The sequence below is a fragment of the Vipera ursinii genome (assembly GCF_947247035.1).
Source record: "Vipera ursinii genome assembly, chromosome: 1".
NCBI classification, from domain to species: Eukaryota; Metazoa; Chordata; class Lepidosauria; order Squamata; family Viperidae; genus Vipera; species Vipera ursinii.
The window spans coordinates 34,540,339-34,564,356 of NC_139512.1; positions in this window are offsets into that span (position 1 = coordinate 34,540,339).

Below are 24,018 nucleotides of genomic sequence, written 5' to 3' on the forward strand. Positions count from 1 at the left end.
TTCCAAACCAGACTGTGATGCTGTATGACAGGATGCTCTCAATCGTTCCTCTGTAGAAAGTGGTAAGGACAGGGGAAGAAAGATGTGCTTTTCTTATGTGACACAAAAAAATGCAGGTGCTGCTGTGTCCCCTTCACCAGTGTCTCGCTGTTGAGTGACCAAGCCAGCCTACTTGTTAACTGCACACCCAGGAATTTGATGCTGATAACCATCTCCACAGGTGAATCATTAATGCACAGAGGAGCGTGGCTGTGCCTGTCTTTTCTGAAATTGACAATGATCTCTGGTTTTTCCAATGTTTAAAACTAGGCTGTTCTCCTTACACCAGTTCACCAACCCTCAACCTCCTTGCAGTAAGCACCCTCATTGTTGTGTTAAATGAAATCCCATTTTTAGTAGGTACAATCCAAGAATTAGCAAGTAACTCATAATTTACTGAGATATATGCTCACAGAGTGAAGATAAACTTTGCCCAACATTAGAAGAAAAATACAATATCAGTGATATTGGATTGGGAACTCAGATACCCAGAGTAGCTTTGGAAAGTGAGATGGGCAGCATATAAATTTAATAAATAAAATAAAATAAACTGGGAGAATATGTAACAATGGCAAAACTAACAACATATGTCCACAACAGAAGTTTGATTACATTTATACAAGAATGGTTGAATGCATATTACATCATGAAGAAGTGAAATACCTAGGGTGGTCTTTAAGGAGGTCTAAATGTTTATAAATACTGAAAAATGGTAAGAACATAAAGAAGGAACTTAAAAATTAACTGTTGCCTATATTTACTTCTTCCAAGCTGTTCTTTTTCCCTCTCTTTTCTCATTTATGAATAATAAATATTATAGTCTATACTTCAGTATTGAGCTTGAAGATCAAAACCTTCATATTATAATCCATTTTGCAACTATTTATCAATACCATAAAGGTAAAGGTTCCCCCGCACGTGCGTGCTAGTCGTTTCCGACTCTAGGGGCCAGTGCTCATCTCCATTTCAAAGCCGGAGAGCCAGCGCTTGTCCAAGGACGTCTCCGTGGTCATGTGGCCAGCATGACTAGACACCAAAGGCGCACGGAATGCTGTTACCTTCCCACTGTAGTGGTCCCTATTTTTCTACTTGCATTTTTACGTGCTTTCGAACTGCTAGGTTGGCAGAAGCTGGGACGAGTAACAGGCGCTCACTCTGTTATGCGGCACATGGGATTCGACCCGCCAAACTGCTGACCTTCTGATCGACAAGGTACAGTTTAAGCAACCTTATGTTCATGACATTTTAGAAATCATATTTATCACTGAAAACATTTCCCTTTTTTTGAAAGGTTTAGTTCATCTAAATCAGGGGTGTCAAACTCTCAACGTCATGTGACATGTCCCACTGTATCGCGACTTTTTTCCCCTCATCTAAATTATCACAGGGTTAACAATTATTAATCTCTATTCTACAAATATCACTGTACTAAGTGATGTATCTGTATTCTATAATGTATTATTCACATTTTGTAATTCCATAAAACTATTAACTTGGGATGCGGTGACTCAGTGGGTTAGGACGCTGAGCTTGTCGATCAGAAGGTCGGCAGTTTGGTGGGTCGAATCCCACGTGCCGCGTAACAGAGTGAGCGCCTGTTACTCGTCCCAGCTTCTACCAACCTAGCAGTTCAAAAGCACGTAAAAATGCAAGTAGAAAAATAGGGACCACTACAGTGGGAAGGTAACAGCATTCCGTGCCCCTTTGGTGTCTAGTCATGATGGCCACATGACCACGGAGACGTCCTCGGACAAGCGCTGGCTCTTCGGCTTTGAAACGGAAATGAGCACTGGCCCCTAGAGTCAGAAACGACTAGCACGCATGTGCAAGGGAACCTTTACCTTTACCTTTTCCTTTATTAACTTAGGGGGGAAAGGGGGAAGCTTAAAGGTTTTTCCCTTGTTCCTTTGATTCAGGTCCATTCCTCCTAACCCTTAAGCTGAAAGGTGATCAACAAAGCTTGAGCCATCAGAAAGCTATACCAAGATGACATTGGCTGTCCCCTCTGCCAATCCCTACTGCATTCTGCCTCTTTTGCCTTTATTCAGTCATTGCAGTCAGCTGATTTCCCTTCAAAGTAAATGATTTTAGAACACCTTCATGTTGCCTTTGGATAATGTCTGAATTAGGGGGATGACTCAATCCTTTTTCACTCATGGCTGGGGAGGAGAAGATGGCACTATTAGGAAAAAAGATGTTATCAGGGCATGCTTGTGCTATGGTTAGTTGGAAGTATGAAAAGAGCATAAAATGGTTGGGTGACTATTTTATATTATAATATAAATATATATTATATATTCTCAATATAATATTCTCAATTCCATTTGTAACTTATGGTACAGTAGATAAAGGGAACAATAAATAAAGAACCCAAAATCACAGGGACAAAATTGATTATACAAATGTCAAGTCAGAGATTACAGTTTTATTAGTCCTATTATGTTCACCTGAAATCAGCACAAATCTTGAATTTTATAAAATGTGATGAAATATATATTCAAACTGAAGACTCAGAAATGTTCTTCCTTTTTATGTCACCAGATGCAATTGAAAATCTGCCTGCAAGAAAAGAAAACAGTGGATACGTTCTTCCTCCAGAAATCTCAAACAAAAATCTAAAAGAAAAAGGTGTATCCAATAGCATATCATTAGTTTCCTGCTTGTGCATCTTGGCCCAAATAATTATAACAAAACCCTAATATTAATGTTATGCTGTAAAATACCCTATGTAATACTGGAGCAATATAATTAGTTATATATAAGGGTTCTTAGTTGCTTTAAATTATTGGAGGTTATCTGTATAAAAGACTAGAGATTTATAAAATGTATAGAGAAACTGGGTGGACATATTAGCTACTCCAAACCAAGGGTGATAATGCATATAAACAAAACAACCAAACTAAAAGACTACAACTCTTGTTAGCAACTTGTTTTTCTTAACCAAGGACAGAAATTGCTCAGTGTAACTCCCAGGCACCACAACACTCAGAATGCAAGACTCAAATCTCGCTTCCCATATTTTTGAACAGCATTTTCTGAAATACAAATATGTTGAAAAATGTATTGTTTAACAAAAACATCACTATACCAGATTCTGCTCCACATTGTTTATAACTTACAAAGAATCCTAGGGAATAGGATAATATGGAGTAATTCAGCTCAGGTTCCCAGTCAGGTCATTGTAATGAGAAATGTCTTAATAGATCCTTTAGCAATGAGGAATCAGAGATATCCTTTCATTGAAGCACATATTGTTTATTATGGTACCAAAGGCAGTAGAGGCTAGCCTAAAGAGGGGCAGAGCTGCAACCATATTATGTAGATATATCCTAATTACAGTATACATATGATCAGTACAGTAAATTAATTTACTGTATATAGCAGCACAGTTTGGATATGCACATTGATGAGGTAAAGATAGTGAGGTAATGAAGATGACACTTGCACAGATAATAGTTCATTGAGTTAGACCAAAGCTGTATTGTCTGAATAAAGTCACAACTGATGTGTTGCACTTTCTTCTAGGCATTATTTCTCAATGACCTTGCTTCCCAAGGTTGTTCTGTCTCTTAGTGGCCTAAATCACATGCCTTGAGTCTAAATGCTCTATAGCTGAGCTGACAGTTTATTTTTCCCATGGTATATAAATTTGGGGAGGGGATACTTTACTTGCCTTACCTAGCACTATTTCTTTCTACAGAGCAGGTACTCCTTGACTTATGACCACAATTGAGCCCAAAATGTCTTTTGCTAAGTGAAACAGTTGTTTAAGTGAATTTGTCCCCATTTTACGACCTTTCTTGCCATTAACAACTGCAATTGTTAATTTAGTAACATGGTTGTTAAGTGAATCTGGCTTCCCCATTGACTTTGCTTGTCAGAAGGTCAAAGAAGTTAATCACATGACTCCAGTTTTCTCTCCTTTGACTATTGCTCAGTGAAGATTGGAGCACATCTTACTATTAGGAGGAAGAATGGCCATAAGCTAATAGAATGGTCATAAAATCCCATTAAGGAATATTGGGATAAAATAGTGTCCAGAGAACAGGTTGAATAATGTGTTGGGTATCTTTAATTGAGCCAGATGTCACAATGATGGAATAAATATATATTGACCCAGTGTTCTTTTAACTCAAAGTAAAAAAGATGTTGAGACTCTGGAAAGAGTACAGAGAAGAGCAACAAAGATGATTAGAGGTCTGGAGGCTAAAACATATAAGTCACGGCTGCTGGAATTGGGTATGTCTAGTTTAATGAAAAGAAGGACTAGGGGTGACATGATAGCAGTGTTCCAATATCTCAGGGGCTGCCACAAAGAAGAGGGAGTCAAGCTATTCTCCAAAATACCTGAAGGCAGGACAAGAAGCAACGGATGGAAACTAATCAAAGAGAGAAGCAACCTAGAACTAAGGAGAAACTTCCTGACAGTTAGAACAATTAATCAGTGGAACAACCTGCCTCCAGAAGTTGTGAATGCTCCAACACTGGAAGTTTTTAAGAAGAGACTGGCCAGCCATTTGTCTGAAATGGTATAGGGTTTCCTGCCTGAGCAGGGGGTTGGACTAGATGACCTCCAAGGTCCCTTCCAACTTTACTATTATGATTATGATTAGTGTCAGGAATTTTTTCTGGGATTGTCTTAATACAGATCTACACTCCATCACGCTACAATTGTCAGCCTTGTATTTTTACTTGGTAGCCTGACTAATCTTTCTCCCTTATTTCTGTCTACGTTCATTAGTTCATTAGTTCATTAGTTTTAAATATAATACTGCACACAGGAACTTTGTCTGTTTTTATATCTGTACAATTCCTAATGGGATGTATTCTGCTTTATTTTAGTATTTATTACTTGTGTATTAAGTTAGAAAAAAATCATCAGAATAGAATTGTCAGTGCAAATCATATGAGTGAAATTACATATTTTAATGCTATTTGAATGTCATAGTATGCGGAAATCCAGCGCTAGACTTTATGTTTACAAATCTCAGTTTTGTAATGCATAATTACCGTATATAGTAGCCATTGTCTACTATATTTATCTCATACAAAAAGAGGCAAAGTCTGATGCAGCTATGTGAGATTTGTACAAAACAAATCATAGGAGCATCTGTGGATAAAATAATTTAATAACAAAATAGTAGTACATTTGTTAGTAGATTGAAATGGTATCTATGGTGACCACACAGATAAAGAAGAAACCATTCTGGCTGAATTAAGCTGATTCAGGGTTCACAAACTCTTTAACAAAATACCGTAGCTTAGCTTAAAAAAATTGGAAGAGAGCTAAAACAATTAATTCTCAGTTCTCTTAATTTTGAAAATGAAAATAGTATAGTCTCACCTATAAACAAATCCCCTTAATAATCCTTTTTGGACTTGACTGGTACCTTTTTGTACAAACAAAGAAAAATATTATTATCTGTTTGTGTTTTCTGAAACTGATAGGAAAACTAATAGAGAACAATTCATTCTTTATTATTGTTCTTCCTTGATGGATATAATATCTTAGCAGCTAGCAAATCGCAATCCTTTTTAAAACCTTCCATTATACTTAAAATATATTTTGTTTGCATGTCAAGTTTTATATTTGTTGCAAAATGTATGATTTGCATAAATTCGCTAAACATGGACATGTAATTTCAGAAACTTGGGCTTACACACATTGCACAAACCTCCTTAGATCCTTAGGAGCTAACGGGAAAAAATATATATACTGTAATTATTAAACAACTGCTGTACTAAAGAAGTCTTTATACAACAGATCCTTCTCATCCCCTCATTAATATTGCAAGTCTCCTTCCATGTACCCAAAATCTGTTCTATGGGGCAAGACCTCCTAGTGCAGATTTAGTGAGATCAGGAACAGGCATTGCTGGCAGATGGTGACATTATTCTGAGTAAGCATGCTTAGGATGGGCCTCATTCTCTCCATTACCCCTTACATTTCCATGGTAAATGGAAAGACAGCAAGGTGGTAGGGCTGGGATTCTTCATCATGAGCTCTTTCGTGGCATTTGGAGGCAAATGTGTTTGATTAGGCATTTGAGTTGGTTAGATGCGTTAGTCATTACATGAATTAATATCAATTGTACTTAGATTTATATTTATTTATTTATTTATTTATTTGTGTTATATACCGCCCTTCTCCCGGAGGACTCAGGGCGGTGTACAGAGCAATAAAGTAAGAATACAATAAAGCAATAAAGTGAGAAAATTTTAAAACCCAAATCCATCAGGCCAGGCCGGCTTGTAGGAATAGATAAGTTTTTAGATCACGCTGGAAGGAGCGAAGGTCGGGGACCATCCGGATTTCAGCTGGTAAGCGGTTCCAAGTGCTTTTACAGCCCACTCTAAGCAGTTTACAGAGTCAGCATATTGTCCCCAACAATCAGGTCCTCATTTTATCGACCTTGGAAGGATGGTAGTCCTGAGTCAACCCTGAGCCAGTCAAATTGAACTCCTGGCAGGAATGCAAAGTTCTCCTGTATTCTAACCACTGTGCCACTGTGGCTCATGCCCCACTTCCTGTAGTCACAAGCAAGATTTTAACCCAAGCATGATAATTTTCTCCTGTACCTCCTTTTTTCCCCTTATTTTCCCCAAAGCTTTCCACTTTCCAATAAAGGAATTAATCTTCCTCCCCCCTTCCATTTTCTTTTTCCCCTCCTCCTTTGAGGTAGGCCTATTAAGCTTTGCAGAGCCTCTCTTTCCTTAAATCATATGCTGTTTAATTTCTACAATAGTAGTTTGTAACGGTCTGCTGTTATAACCAATGTAGGAGTAATGACTTGATATGTGCTATCTTTGGCATATTGAGATTCTTAGTTATAAATATAATGCTGTGAGTTTGTTCCACTTAATATAACATTTCTTTTCAAAATAAAAATGACTTCTAAATAAAGAGTTGATGTCCCCAGAGCAGCTGGTGTTGTTTGCACCGGATGTAGAATCATCATTAGTGCCCACTTTTACTTTAGATACGGGGAAACTATTCTGACTCATCAGAATAATTTGCACACTCCTAGAGTATTCTGGGAAGGTCACCATGGGCAGCAGAAATGTTTATTTTATTATTTTTATGTATTTATTAAATTTATTTGACACCCATCTCGCCACAAGGCAACTCTGAGGAGCTTACTGGAGTTGTCTTATCAGTTCATGTTTTTCAAGTTTTTTTTTATTTTTTGCAGGAGAATCTAGACAAGAAGGTGTATAATAGAGGAAGCTGTTTGAAGCTACACAATCTTCAGGAGACATATAGACAGTGCTTTTTTTGTAAAAGAAAAAGGTGCTGGAACTCACACATGTCATACAACCCGCCTTGCCTACCCTACAAGGTTCCATCCAAAAAAGGTGCCGGAACTCCGTTCTGAGCGTTTTGTGAGGAAAAAAAAGCCCTGCATATAGACATAGAGAAGGAGACAAGTATCATGATGACCTACAAGATAATATGCCATGTTTTTGTTCCTGACAGAAGAAGTTTCCAGCTATGTTTGCACTAGGTCCAAGTTCATTACAAAGTGAAGGGTGTGGAGGCATGTCGAGTGACACTGAGATTCATCTGGACAAGGCAGGAAAATGTCTGCAAAATGAGCATAGGAAGAAAGAGACAGCTACAAAGAAAACTTGAACTTAGAGGAGAAGGGTTGTCTGCATGTAACTCAGGGGACTAAGAGACTGTGCTGAAACTGCACAATCAATTTCAGGTACTCCCCTGGGGGGCAGGGAGGCTCACACGTGTAGAGAAAGACTATTGCCCAGCATTCGTGGGACGGGAAGGAGAGAAGTTCAGGGTTCCTCAGAGCTGAGGAATCTAAAGATTGCCCCAAGGAGGATAAAAGCATGTGGAAGAAATGGGCAGCTTGGTGCTAAGCAGAACAGCTGTCTGCAGATCAGACATAGTTTCAAGGGAAGGGCATTATCTGTCAAGTGCAAAGATGTAGAATATGATGAACAGGCTGACCTGTCTAATTAAACTGATTGACCATTATCCCTTTCTTATTTCATGTTGGAATAAATGACACTGCCAAAAAAAGAACCTGGAAAGAAATTAAAGGATAGCAAAAGCTAGGCAGGAATGAAAAAGAATTTGCAGCAAGGGCAGCACTTTTGTCCTTAATTCCATCTGAAGATCATGATCATAGGGAGGAATGGAGGATTCTGAAAGAAAACTACAAGTTAAAGGAAAAGTATTATCAAAAAACTTTGGATTCTTGAAACATGCTCTGATTATCCATAGGAAGGGCTTTTGGTGAGAAATGAATCTCACCAAAATATGGGAAGAATGTTTGGAAGACACCTTGCTCAAGTTTTCTGGTGGGTTTTAGACTAAATCTGAAGGGGTGCTAGACCAATACCCAGAAACACATTCACACCATAATCTCAAAGCATTAAACCTTAAATAAGGAAGGAAGTGCTAAGAAGGAAGTGGTGCTTATGAATACTCCAGAAGATGCAATAGGCAAACTTGAGAAAAGCAGTGCTAAAGACCTCATTGGACACCAATGCTCAGAGTATGGGGTACAAATAGGGAGAACCTGAAAAAACAGACCCAACAAAATGAAGTATACTGTTGTGTTGTGGGTTCTGAAGAGCAGGAAAGACGCCAGGAAGATGAGTACAGAAGAATCATAGCTTTATTGTAGTGAGACTGAACTGTACTGGGGCTTTGGGGTAACGTTGCACAATATATATAGTCCAACATACTATGAACAACCAATCAGATTGAACCCATTATTCCCACCAAGTTAACTGCTGCCAGGACTGGAGACGTCCTGTCTCCAGTCTGGAGACGCCCAGACAGCAGCACACGTGATTAAACCCCCAAAAGCTCAGTACATAACATATACTATAAGATGGGTTCTGGCAGATCTGAAAGCACTCTTCCTTATGTAAAAAGCATGCTTTCAGATTACAGCTTTGCACACTAAAAAAATATTAACCAAAGATAGTGGAAACCTCAAGCAAAACTTTCATGAGTAGAAGAACAGCAGTAGCACTGCATGAACTCTTGAGCAGGTTCCTCTACAATTAGTTTGTCTTTCTTTTCCTTGTGGTTCTCTGGAGCCAATTCTATGCATGGTGTGATAAGAGGAAAAGCCACCCGTGGGATGGATGCCTAAAGAGGTGTAATTTCTGTTTTTTTGTTTTCTAGATAGGAATGGAAAGCCCAATACACCCAAATCTCTGCTCCTTGGCTCAAAAGACTAATTATGAAACTGCACAAAGGTTTTGCAAATATTTGTATAGTGTAGCACAAAATAAGGGTGATTTGCTTGCCAAAATGAGAGCTGTTAATGAATAGAGTGAAAGGTATAGCTCAGGATGACTGAAAGCAAATTAGAATAGTTCTAACTTCCCAGCAGGGAGTAAAATTAGTGCTTAGCAATAACAAAATATGTATTTATTACATGTTTATCCTGCTGTAATTATATAAAACTCTTAGTTATTTACAGTATTAACATAAAAAAGGAATAAAGCGAGACAGAAATAACATCAATTACAATAGAAGTTCTGGTCTTGTGAACTGGTGTTAATCACTTGCCCTTCTGCCCATGTAAATTCCGAGTACTGTTTTTATTGCCTTTCAGTAAGGCCTTATGTAGTTCACTAGCTTGATACAGGATTATGTTATAGCATCTTGTCTGTAATAAAACAAATGCATTGTTGACAGGCTGAGTGTGAGGCAAGAGGGAGTAGTAGGTAAGAGCTCTGCTTCCTGATCCTCTATCCTGTCTATGTCTCTGTCCTTTCCCCTCCCACCAAATTTGCAATGGACCTTACTTTGCAAAAAGCAAAGCTGCTCTATCCATCTTTTAATACCGTGCATTGTTTTTGCTGTAGCTTTTTCAAACTGACTTAGCAACTCCACATGTTCACAAATGGATCATGAGAAGACCTGTGCAGCGTGGAGAGTTTGAGAGTTCCAATTTGTCAGAAGTCCTCTGTGGTTCTAGGGAAGTCCAGTGAGATGGCTCCATTTTAGTTGTTCTCCTCTACACTGTCAGCTGCTCAATAGAGCACATGCCTTGTGCATATAAAGTGCCAGATTCATTTTCAGTTCACAGGACTTAGGGGGTAGGAGATGTCCATTGTCCCTGCCTGAGTACAGACCATCACTGCATCACAGACATGATATAAATAAAGCTAACAGATCTTGGTTGTGGTAATCCAGATGACAACTGTTGTGATTCAGGGCCAGCCTGTGGGTCCGGCAGCCGGCTCGGATGTCTCGGATGACTCAGATGAGGGGGAGGAGGAGGGTGTGGAAGACGAACTGGCTGATGATGGCTTGGAGGCTTCGCAGAGCCCCCAGCCAGGGCCCTCTTCTCAGCTGCGCGAGCCCGATAGTGCGGAGGATGATGACCCACAGCTGGCCCTGTTCAAGGACGCCCGACGCAGGAGGCAGTCAAGCAGGAACAAGCAGAGAAAGGCTGTGGGACTCCTCGGAAGGAGGCACAGGGAGGCTACGCCCTGAACTCTAAATAAAAGGAGTGTTTGGGGAAGGGCTGGTTGCTGAAAGCAACCGTTCCGTTTGAGGATCAAAGTTCCGGTTTCTTGTTTCATGTTCTGTTGTTTTGCTTGTGAATTAAACTTGGCAGACGCTTTCCAGCCTCAGACGCTCTCCAGTCTCTACTGTTTGTACAGGGGTTTGCCTTTCTGCAAGGCCGGTAGCAGGCTGGTTCAGAACAGTTTGCTTTCAGCCTCCCACCCCTTACTACTACGATGGAGCAGCTACGTGCCGAGAATGCTCAGCTCACTCAGCAACTCACTTTGCTGGCAGCTCAGGTGGCTCAACTGCAAGCTCAGGTACATGCTGCACCCCCACCCAGGAGGAAATGTCAGATAGCAATGCCGGATAAATTTGCTGGCAATCCAGAACTGTTTCCTGCCTTCCTGGGACAATGCCAGCTTTTTATCAGCGTGAGAGCAGCTGATTTCCCCACTGACCGGGATAAGGTGGGATTCGTGTTAAGCCTTCTTTCGGGGGATGCAGCTCGTTGGGGCACGCCTCTGCTGGCACAACCTAGCCCTCTGTTGGATAACTTTGTGGGGTTTTGTGACCATATGCGCCTAATGTACGAGGACCCAATTAAGACGCAGACTGCCACCCGACGCCTGAAAGCTCTGAGGCAGGGTCAACGCCCCCTACAGGCATATATCAGCGATTTCCGGCTGCTTAGCCAGGATTCCGCCTGGAATGAGGCTGCGCTCGTGGATGCCTTCCAGGATGGATTGTCGGAGGAGATGTTAGATGAGCTGGCCCGCGTGGACATTCCCTCAGACCTGAATGGGCTGATTCATCTTTGCCTGCGGATCGATGCCCGGCTGCAGCAGCGAAAGAGTCGCCGTGCCACCCCACAGACCCCTGCCGCCCCTGTTGTGCGAGCCCCCAGTCCAAAGGGAGGAGCCAATGGAGCTGGGTGCCGCCAGGTCCCGTCTATCGGTGACGGAAATGGACAGACGACGATCGGGGGGGTTGTGTTTTTATTGTGGGGACCCTGGACATTTGGCTGCTTCTTGCCCAAAGAAGCGTCAGCGGGCATCAGTGACCAAGCCTGCCCCGAGAAAGTCCCCTACTTTGCTGTCGGGAAACGGCCCGAGCCCGATCTAGACGGTGTGATAGATCGGGCGTCCCACAACAACCACACCGAGCGACGCCGTTCCGATGGTGCCTGTGAACCTCCACGGCATTTGATTTTGGAGGCACGTCTGATCCTTCCTGGCAAGCCAGAGGGGATTCCAGTCCATGCCTTAATTGACTCTGGGGCTACCACAAACTTTATGGACTCGGCCTTTGTGGCCAAATGGGCTGTTCCCCAGTGTCCGGTGGATCCGCCCATGCTAGTGGAGACTATCGATGGTCGAGTGCTCCTGTCCGGGCCTATTACGGCCACCACGCAACCAGTGTGTATGGCCATCAGTTCCCATGTGGAGGCCATCCAGTTCTACATCACTTCGGATCTGCACTTCCCCGTGGTCTTGGGACTGGCGTGGCTCCGGGCGCATGATCCACAGATCTATTGGTCTCAGAACTTGGTCACCTTCCCAAGCTTGCAGTGCGTGGACCACTCCCGCCATATCTGTGCCGGCCAGGTGGAGGGTTCCCCAGGGGTTTCCTTGCCTCCCGAACTGTCCGACTTTGCTGATGTGTTCAGCGAGTCAGAGGCGGATCAATTACCCCCGCACAGGCCCTATGACTGCTCCATTGATTTAGTCCCTGATGCGCCTCTCCCAGTGGGGCGTTTGTATTCCATGTCGGAGCCCGAGTTGGCTACATTGCGGGACTTCCTGGCAAAGAATTTGGCTCGCGGTTTCATCCGGCCCTCGTCCTCGCCAGTGTCTGCGCCCGTGCTCTTCGTCAAAAAGAAGTCGGGCGAGTTACGGCTTTGCTGTGACTACCGGAAACTCAACGCCATCACGGTGCGCAACCGTTACCCGCTGCCCCTCATCCCCGAGCTCTTGGACCGACTCCGGGAGGCTAAGATCTTCACGAAACTGGACCTGCGTGGAGCTTACAACCTCGTCAGGGTTCGGCCGGGTGATGAGTGGAAGACGGCGTTTGGTACTCGCTATGGACATTTCGAGTACACGGTGATGCCGTTTGGCCTGACCAACGCCCCCGCTGTGTTTCAGCATTTTATGAACGACATCTTTCGGGATCTGTTGGACCAGTTTGTCGTGATCTATCTGGACGACATCCTGATCTACTCCCCGTCGCGTGAAGTGCATCATCAGCATCTCCGTCAGGTCCTGCAGCGCCTCCGGGAGCATCGGCTGTTTGCTAAGTTGGAGAAGTGCCAGTTCCACCAGGTGACCATCGATTTCCTGGGTCACCGTATTTCGCCATGGAGCCGAGTAAAGTTGAGTCGTTGCAGAGTTGGCAACCCCCGCGTCGCGTGAAGGATGTTCAGCGACTTCTTGGATTTGCCAACTACTATCGAACATTCATCCCTGGCTTTGCTGCCTTGACAGCCCCCCTCACCCGGCTCCTGCAGAAGAAGACTCGGTTCCAGTGGAACGCACCAGAACAACAGGCGTTCCAGGCTTTGAAGGACGCCTTCATGAAGGAGCCCATCTTGAAGCATCCTGACCCGCAACGGCCGTTTGTCGTGGAGGCGGACGCCTCCGACATTGCCATTGGGGCCTTGTTACTCCAGGCAACGACGCCCAGCGGTACCCTTTTCCCTTGCGCGTATCACTCTCGGAAATTGAACCCCTCGGAGCGCAACTATACCATCTGGGAGAAGGAGCTTCTGGCCATCAAGGCGGCGTTCGAGGCTTGGAGGCATCATCTGGAGGGGGCGCGGCATCAAATCGAGGTCCGGACGGACCACAAGAATCTGGAAAGCCTGCAGACCGCTCGGAATTTGAACCAACGCCAGATCCGGTGGTCCCTTTTCTTTGCGAGGTTTGACTTCCGGGTGCGGTACATACCAAGCGGGCACAATCAGAGAGCGGATGCTCTGTCCAGGAAGCCCGAATATACCCGAGTGGAAGACAAGCTTCTGCCCAGGACAGTAATCCCCATCGAGTCTTTTGCTGCGGTGCGGGAGCCGGTTGATATACGGGCTCGGATCCGGGAGGCGCAGCAGCAGGAGGCGTGGGTGGCTCAGCGGAAGGAGGCCAGACTCTCCTTCGTCGGTCACGGATGGACTCTTGTATTATCGTGACCGGCTCTATGTACCGGGAGGGCCACTCAGGGGACTCGTCCTCAGCCAGTGTCATGATAACCCGGCAGCGGGGCATTTTGGCCTGTTCAAGACTCTGAACCTGGTCTCCTGTACCTTCTGGTGGCCCCGAGTCTGACACGACGTCCAGTCTTATGTCACCTCCTGCATCCCATGCAGGCAGGCCAAGTCAGCGACAGGGGCCCCGCCTGGTTTACTGCAGCCTTTGCCAACACCCAAGAGACCCTGGGGGGCTGTGTCCATGGACTTCCTGACGGATTTACCCCCATCCTCCGGCTTCACGACAGTGTTTGTGGTGGTGGACATGCTGACCAAGATGGCGCACTTCATCCCCTGTCGCGGCTTACCGTCAGCTCGCGCCACTAGTCACATGTTCATCCAACAGGTGTTTCGGCTGCACGGCCTCCCCGATAGAGTCGTCTCCGATAGGGGGGCCCAGTTTACAGCCCGCTTCTGGCAGGAGTTGATGCGTGCGTTGGACATTAAGGTTTGCCTCTCGTCCGCGCATCATCCTCAAACTGACGAGGGTACCGAGAAGGTCATCGGTATCTTGGAGCAGTATCTGCGCTGCTACGTCAACCTGCAGTAGGACAATTGGGTGGACTATCTGGCCATAGCCGAGTTTGCCTTTAACAACTCGCAGCACACCTCCACGCAGATGACACCGTTCTTGGCCAATGTGGGTTATCACCCCCGGTTTTTCCCCCTTTCTCCCGTGGACTCACCGGAGCCGGCAGCGAACGACTTCATGGCGGAGTTACAGGCGATCCATCGATTGGTGCGACGGCAGCTGGAGAAGGCCAAGGCCGACTACAAGAGGTTTGCCGATCGGTCGAGAGGGGATACGCCTCCACTATCGGTGGGGGATCGGGTCTGGCTGTCCACCAGGAACCTACCATCCACACGGCCGGTGAGGAAACTGGACCACCGTTACCTAGGACCGTTCCCAGTCGAGGCTGTCATCAATCCGGTCGCCTATCGTTTAACTCTGCCACGTTCCCTGCGCGTGCACCCCGTCTTCCATCGGTCCTTGTTGGTCCCCGAACAACCGGCTTGTCCACTCCGCCAAGCGGAACCTCCCCCATCAGGACCTCGTGATGGAGGCAGCACTCCCGAGTACGAGGTCGCCAGCATCAGGGATTCCCGTTGGTTGAAAGGTCGTTTCCAGTACCTGATCGAGTGGAAAGGGTACGGGCCGGAGGACTTCACATGGGAAGACGCGACCGCCGTTCATGCCCCTGCGTTGGTGACTGCTTTTCACGAACAATTCCCATCCCGACCGCATCCGGATCGGCAGCCCCGGGGGAAGGGCCCTGCGGTGCGGGATAGTGTTGTGATTCAGGGCCAGCCTGTGGGTCCGGCAGCCGGCTCGGATGTCTCGGATGACTCAGATGAGGGGGAGGAGGAGGGTGTGGAAGACGAACTGGCTGATGATGGCTTGGAGGCTTCGCAGAGCCCCCAGCCAGGGCCCTCTTCTCAGCTGCGCGAGCCCGATAGTGCGGAGGATGATGACCCACAGCTGGCCCTGTTCAAGGACGCCCGACGCAGGAGGCAGTCAAGCAGGAACAAGCAGAGAAAGGCTGTGGGACTCCTCGGAAGGAGGCACAGGGAGGCCACGCCCTGAACTCTAAATAAAAGGAGTGTTTGGGGAAGGGCTGGTTGCTGAAAGCAACCGTTCCGTTTGAGGATCAAAGTTCCGGTTTCTTGTTTCATGTTCTGTTGTTTTGCTTGTGAATTAAACTTGGCAGACGCTTTCCAGCCTCAGACGCTCTCCAGTCTCTACTGTTTGTACAGGGGTTTGCCTTTCTGCAAGGCCGGTAGCAGGCTGGTTCAGAACAACAACAAAAGGTCAGTGCTTTTTGTATCTCTTTTATAGCACAGATTGGGTCACCTTAATAAAAGGCACGATATAATGCAATGAGTTACACAAAACTTCTTGGTGATTATTTGCTTCTTTTCCATGTGCAATAAACTCACATTGGAGGCCTCTGCTTCAAGTGAAATTTGAGTATTTTCAGCGGCAAGTATTTTTCTATATATCAATTATCATACCTGAGTATTTGCCAAGTTTGGAAGGACCACTAGATAGCAACATACAGAAAACTCAAAGCCTTTGCTTCTACCTAGTAATCTAAACAGGAAACCCCATTTTCAGTACCAGACTTCCTGCTCCACCTGACTTGTTGTTTTTTTTTAAAAAAAAAAGCTATAAAAAGCTATAAATTGACCTGGATATTGAGCCCCAAATCACACTACCAGCCTTGCAGTTTTAAGTGATTTGGACCCCAAACAGGATCCATTATACTTACTTCAGTCTTGTGGGGTTTTTTGGAAAAATGCCCAAATTGGGGAAGGGAGACAAAGGTACACTACTATTTAAGAGAACCGCTGAGAGGTCTTGAGAGGTAGCAGACAGTAATCTCACATGCTCTCCAGTAGTTTGTAATTGGTAATCTCCATAGTGGAGAGCCAGTTTAGTGTAATGGGTAAAGCACCAGATTCAAAGGCACACAGGCACAAGATGATCCAAATATAGGTAGTCCCTGACTTACAATCTTTCATTTAGCAACCGTTCAAAGTTACAACAGCACTAAAAAAAGTGTCTTAGGAGTGTTTTTCATACTTATGACTGCTGCAGCATCCCCTTGGTCAAAATTTGGACGCTTGGCAACTAGCATGTATTTATGACAGTTGCAGTGTCCTGGGGTCATGTGATCACCTTTTTGCAACCTTCTGACAAGCAAAGTCAGTGAGGAAGCCAGATTCACTTAATAACCATGTTACTAATTTAATAGCTGCAGTGATTCACTTAACAACTGTGGTAAGCAATATTGCAAATGGGGCAAAACTCATTTAACAGCTGTCTTGCTTAGCATCGGAAATTTGGGACTTAATTTGGTCATATGTCAAGGACTACCTGTATGTTCATTGACTTAAAGAGATTGTTTACCCTCTGCCTTAGTACTAACAATAAAGACATTGTGCAATTTTTATCTTATCTAGGAGTGCTCCAAACCTATCCCCATGCAGAAATCTTTTGTTTTACCTGGGTATTCTTTGAAGACAGTGGATTATTGTGCTTAAAGATATTTCTGTATCTGCTAATTTTTGTTAGGCCTGGCATATCTGGCCCATAAGAAGCATCTCCTCCTATCTCATGGTAGTCTGAGTTTTTGCAGCCAAGATATGGTATGCTAAAATCCAGTCCCGTTTGTAGAAAATGTATTCATCAGCTCTATATGCCTAGAAATTAACAAATTTCTTCACAATTCCTCAAAATTCCACGTTTGAATTGGTCATCACACAGTGACCTTCCCTGTCACTGTCATCACATTCTGGAATGTTTGTATGGATATGATATAAATTGATACATTGGGGTGACTAACCTTCTCACAATACTTTTCTGCACCATCTCTCAAGATCAATTCCATATGTTGCACAGTGGTGGATGGATCTGCCTTAGCTGTAAAGTACAAATTTCTCAGGGAGTTGCATGGTTCTTCCTAACAAAAGTATGCATTTTGAAAAGTGTGTTAAATAATATATTTTCAAAGTTTTTTTAACTTTAAAAAAAAGTTTTTTAACCTAAAGCAAAAGTCCTTAACTACATTAAGTTCTGATCCAGAAGAAAAGCAATATACATACATAACACAACATAACATTGAATATATATAGGCATCCCTAGAAAGATATCGCATATTGTATTAAATCAATATTGTAATAAATGTTACACATATTTGCACATTTTATAATATTATGGACACATGTTAAAATGTGAGGTAAATTCCATTATGGTTCTTATTTCTCAGGATCATACTTTCCAATCTGAAAGAGAGGTAGGTACGATAGGTAGGCAGGTAAGTAGGCTGAGTTTTATTTTATTTTGGGCATTATTATAAAAATAGATTAGTGTTGTTAGATCAGTACTTTAGCCAATATCTTGATTATATTCCATTTTCATTATACTTACTGTACTTAAATAGATAATAGTTCATCTGCTTCATTCCAGCTGCTCATTAGCACGTATTTACATGCTCTCTTTCTGTTGCAACAGTGGCTCAACTCTGCCCTCATTAATTAGTAACAATAATGTGTGCTTATTCTTGTGTGAGATAAGTAAGCTGCGTAGGTAAAAGTGATATGTCATAGCAAGGCAGTAGTGAAGGAAACTGAAAGAATTATATTGTGGAAATACAGAAGTTATTTAAGTTCATCGCAGCCATTGCTATCATGCTAATTTTTGGGAGGGGGGAAATACTTATTTTTGGCATGGATATGTTTTCTTTATAGTGTGTGTGTGTGTGTGTGTGTGTGTGGAGAGAGAGAGAGAGAGAGGGAGGGAGGGAGGGATGGAGAGAGAGAGAGAGAGAGAGAGAGAGAGGGAACATAAAAACAACCTGGTATGAACTAAGGAGAAAAAGAGAGAGAGAGGAGAGGGAGGGAGGGAGAGGGAGGATAAAGAGAAACAGAAAAAAGGATAAAGAGAAACAGAAGGAAGCTTCCAATTTCATTGGCAGCAAATACAATATGATTACCAAGTTCTCTAATTACAAAAACTCATTTTTTCTATTATCCTGTCTTTTTCTAATCATTGAAACCACAAATAATAAGTGCACTTTTTCTGTTTCATGAAAATATTATATAGATTGTACTCAACATAAACGTAGATACTTATCTTTTCTCTAATCAAAGAAGTTTAGTTATCTCTGCAAATTCGATCTTCTTCGCCAACATTTCCTCCATTGTGAGTAATGTCAAACTTTCCCAGTTTTGAGTATATAGCAATTTATATATAAAAACAAAGATCCATGACTTTTTTCTAGTTGTCCGTCCACTAATCCAGAGGTCCCCAACCTTTTGGGTACCAGGGACCGGTTCCGTGGAGAGAGGTTTTTCCGCAGACCGGAAGGTGCATGGTTTTGTGTGCTGCCTGCATCCCGCAGGTGGGGCTTTGCTTGTTTGTGCGGACCAGTTGCTGGCATGCCACAGACCGGTACTGGTCCACAGACCCGGGGTTGGGAACCCCTACACTAATCCCAATAGAAAAATCTCTGGTTTCAATTGTACTTTAGTCTTTTAAATTTCTGAATTAATGCATGAGCAGTACTCATGTTCAAAATTGTTAAGCTTTTTTACACATTCACCAAAGAAGATAACATATCCCTTTATGTTCTTAGCAAATTTTTAGCGAAGATTTGAAGTACTTTTATACATTTTAGACAATTTCTCTGATGATAAAGATCAATAATACATCATTCTATAAAAATTAGAACATAATATAAATTTCAGTCCTTCCATCTACATTCCCATTGATCCATTAGTATATTGTAACTCATATTTTTAATCAATTTAATCGTGCATTCTTTCACTTGTTCTTCTATCTCATATTTCAACAAAAGTGTATACATTTTAGCAATAACATTATAGAGTTCTGTTTCAAACTCAGTTTTACATGGTTTAATACCATAAAATCTTTGATCCAGTTTAAATCTTTCTAATAATTGTATAATAGAAAACCATTGGCAGATATATCTTTCTATTATCAAATCTTCTCTTGATTTTACTTTACAGTCCCTGAGAGAAAATTCTAATACATCACGATAACCATTCGTGTTTATTTATCAATTCTTGTCTATAGAATGCTTCTTGTGCTGAAAGCCATAATGGTGCTTTCAGACACAACCTAGATTTATATTTATTCCATACTCGCATGTTTTCATGTCATATAGTTCTCTTCATGGCTTTTAACAAATAAGCACAAGTGAAATTTAAACATGAAACAGAATGCAGAATCATATAACAGGGATGCATCAAGGAAGCCTTGGACAACATAGCATTATTGAGATTCCAGTTGTGAAAAAGCCTTCTCCAAAGTAGTCCCCTGCTTCAGTGTTGCTTGTTTCTCTCTTCTTTTAAAGGAAATTGACCCAATTAAAAAACATGCTTAGCCCTGGTTAATTTACTCATTTCAATCAGGCAAGCAATTGCTTTGGTTCAGATGACCAACAGTTCTACAATTCTTTTGAGCATCTTTGAAATATGAGGAACGTGTTCTGGATGCTCTTGTAAATGATTTTGGGAATTTAGAGGAATGACCCATTCAGAAATGCTATACAGAAATTCAGTTGACTGAAATGCCATTAGCTACGTCTTCCCTTCTGCTTTTACTTACCTTTCCTTTTTTTGGGGGGTAGATGGGTGCATTTACAACAAAATATTGGACTGCACCTCCATCAAATATTGTGGCTTAAAGAGGGTTGAGAAGGTATTTGGCCATTTTGTTTTATTGGGGGCCAGTTTCCTAATATAACACATGATACATTACATTAATCCCTTTTGGAGGAAACAGTTATGTAAATTTCAAAAAAGTTACTGAAGAAACAGTGGGAAAAGGCATTAAAGACAGACTATAAGGAAAATATCAGGTAAAATTAATCCAGCACCAGTTGTTGTGCCTCTCAATTTCTCTGCACCTTTCTGCTGCTATCATATGCATTAACAGAGGGATAGAATCAAGATCACGTGAAGTACTAATACAACTTTACAATGCCTTGGTAAGGCCACACCTGGAATACTGCATTCAGTTTGGGTCTCCATGATGTAAAAAAGATGTTCAGATTCTAGAAAGAATACAGAGAAAAGCAACAAAGATGATTAAGGAAATGGAGGCTAAAACATATAAAGAACGGTTGCTGGAACTGGGTATGTGTAGTTTAATGAAGAGAAGGACGAGGGGTGACATGACAGCAGTGTTCCAATATTTCAGGAGCTGCTGCAAAGAAGAGGGAGCCAAGCTATTTTCCAAAGCACCTGAAAGCAGGACAAGAAGCAATGGATGGAAACTAGTCAAGGAGAGAAGCAACCTAGAACTAAGGAGAAATTTCCTGACAGTTAGAACAATTGATCAGTGGAACAACCTGCCTCCAGAAGTTGTGAATGCTCCAACACTGGAAGTTTTTAAGAAGAGACTGGACAGCCATTTGTCTGAAATGGTATAGGGTTTCCTGCCTGAGCAGGGGGTTAGACTAGATGACCTCCAAGGTCCCTTCCAACTTTTTATTATTATTATTATTATTATTATTATTATTATTATTATTATTATTATTATTATTATTTGTGGATGACCAAATTGCAAGTCAGTATGCCATGTGAACATAGCCACTATAAGCTCTCAAGAAGATTTTTGGGTTTCTACAGGAGAAAATGCTCTTTCAGATAGCCAGTTTCAAAGTTATGAGCTATTCCTGTGCCTGGCTGGGATGAATGTGTTGAAGATGGCTTTTGAAAGTCGTCTGCTGCATCAGGAGACTAGAAAATTAAAATTGCAACTTCTAGGATAAGCCACAGAGAGCAAGCATCACTGGCAAGTTCCTGGCAGCTGCCCTAGGAATTTGCATTCTGCTGCAGGGTCAATCATAGCTATCTATTGCTCCTGTCCCCTCCTGCTTGTTATTTCTCTTGATACTCCCAATTAAGACATTCTTCAGTAGTTGCCAGTTCACTGTGGGCAGACTGCCATATGGAAGTTTCACAAGTGAGAAGATCTCCAGCTGAGGTGGAAGCAACTGAGAAGATTGTGGAGGAGCCCCTGCCAAGGCTCAGAGCATCTTTGTTTTGTAGGGAGTTGCAGAGTAATTCCTATGTCAAATAAAATTAAGCTCCAATGGACAAATGTATTCTAGGCACTCTATTCACAGTTCTGCCTCCTAAGCAGTGTTAATCCTAAATTTTCCTTGGGCTATAGGAGCTTTAATGGTTTCTGGCCAGAGGTCTGAGATTCACCTCCTAGACTGGCAAAAAGCTGCAGAAGGCCTTCTAATAACATGGACATTCTAATTTAAATTTTCCCAATTTGAAAATGTCAGTGGGAATATAGAGTAGCAATAATTGTATTTTGCCTCACACAAGTTTAGTTAATCTTATTTCCATTGCTTATTCTGGCGTTTTTAAAGTTCTTATTTTGATGACATCACTGATCATGTTACATTTATCTTCCTAGTTATCTGGTCTGTTTTTACCCAAATTATAGATTTGGGAAATCAGATGCCACTCAGAGTCCATTTGTTTAGAACAGTTTATATACTAAGTAAGTAAGTGAAAGGAAAGGAAGGAAGGAAGGAAGGAAGGAAGGAAGGAAGGAAGGAAGGAAGGAAGGGAAAGAAAGAAAGAAAGAAAGAAAGAAAGAAAGAAAGAAAGAAAGAAAGAAAGAAGAAAGAAAGAAAGAAAGAGAAAGGAAGGAAGGAAGGAAGGAAAAGAAAGAAAGAAAAAGAAAAAGAAAGAAAGAAAGAAAGAAAGAAAGAAAGAAAGAAAGAAAGAAAGAGAGAGAGAGAGAGAAAGGAAGGAAGGAAGGAAGGAAAAGAAAGAAAGAAAGAAAGAAAGAAAGAAAGAAAGAAAGAAAGAGAAAGAAAGAAAGAGGAAGGAAGGAAGGAAGGAAGGAAAAGAAAGAAAGAAAGAAAGAAAGAAAGAAAGAAAGAAAGAAAGAAAGAAAGAAAGAAAGAGGAAGGAAGGAAGGAAGGAAGGAAGGAAGGAAGGAAGGAAGGAAAAGAAAGAAAGAAAGAGAAAGAAAGAAAGAAAGAAAGAAAGAAAGAAAGAAAGAAAGAAAGAAAGAAAGAAAGAAATTGCACTGCTGAATTTTGACATAATATTTCAAAGTACTTTGATTATCTAAAAAAGGTGCTATATGAAATCTATGGGCCACAAGTTGGCTAACCTTGCCAAAATCCCAGTAAGTTTAGAGATTCATAAGAACTGTTAGTTCCCTTGCCATATCTTTAGCTAGAGTTAATTGTTACACAGCTTTTACAGTCTGTTACCATCTAGATATATTTGTCCAACTCCTTAAGTTCCCAGCCAACTTGGTCAAAGGCAACTGTTGAGAATGGCAAGATTTTTTTTTAATTGGGTCAATTTCCTTTAAAAGAAGGAAATACTGGTGCCTATACATTCTGTTCTAGCACAAGCAATCTGGATGTCTAGTAGTTCAGACTGTCTCCTTTTCTATCTGTTTTGGCATACAGACCTCTCATTCAGCTAGTCAGACCAGTTTTACTGTGCTTTTTCCACTTCATAAAGAATGACCTCATTTTTATGATGGCCTATAAAATCTCTTAAGTCTAACTGCCCATTAATTAGCATGACTTGTTAGTGCCAAATTTTGAACTGGATTGCCAAATAAATTTTAATAATTTTTGAGACCAGATAAAACTTGCTTCAGAGCCAGTTCACTGTAGTGGTTAAGGCAGACATGTCAAACACAAGGCCTGGGGGCCGGATCCGGCCCACGAAGTGGTTTCATGTGGCCCGCGAAGCCATCCTGGAAACAGTTAGGAAACGGCCCCCACTGCCTTGGCCCTGGCCCAGAGACCCTCCTTCTGACAGAGACCCTCAGATCTGTCCCACTCCTGCCCAGGCCCCCATAGGCACCCTTGATGCGAACGATGTAGAGCTGGCCATGCCCACCCAGTAGGTCATACGCACTTTAGCCACGCCCACCCAGTAGGCCACACCCACCCAGCCCCCTGAGGGCAACCGCAATGCTGATGCGGCCCTCAATGAAATTGAGTTTGACACCCCTGGGTTAAGGTATCAAGCTATAAACCTGGAGACTGTGAGTTCTAGTCCTGTCTTAGGCACTAAGCCAGCTGGGTGACCTTGGGGCAATCACTCTCTTTCAGCTCTAGGAAGAAGAAGGCAGTGGCAAACCAGTTCTGAAAATTTATGTTAGCTTATATTTTAAAGTTTGACGCTGAAATTTAATAAATGTATTTTTTAAAAGAGAGAGAGAGAAAGAAAGAAAATTGCAGAGACTAGTCCAGGCAATCACCAAGAGTTAAAACTGACTCTAAGGCACCAAAAAAAGCACATTCTTTCATTTCTTCATGGTAATTTTTATCTGCCAAATAGCAACACTATAAAACCTTTAGAGGCAGAGGAGTATTTTCTCCCTTTGAAGTTGGGTTTAAATTATACCATGCCAGGGCCCATCTCAATAAACTCTGTACTGTAAAGTTATACCCGGTCCTGCTCACAGTAATGTAGTTGAGAATCTTTAGGAGTGAATTTTGCTAGTTGAAGATTAGTAATGGTTAAAATATACATTCTGCCATTGGCTTTAGAGTGACCCACAGTTAGTAAAACATGGTAGGTGCAATTAAAAATATGAAGCTTATACATTCTGAAATGCTGAGCAATATTATCAGAAGCAGCTTTGGGGTGTTTTTTTCTTAGAATGATGGTGATGATAGTTCTGTTTTGTCAAAGAAATTTCTATGGGCAAAGAAAAGAA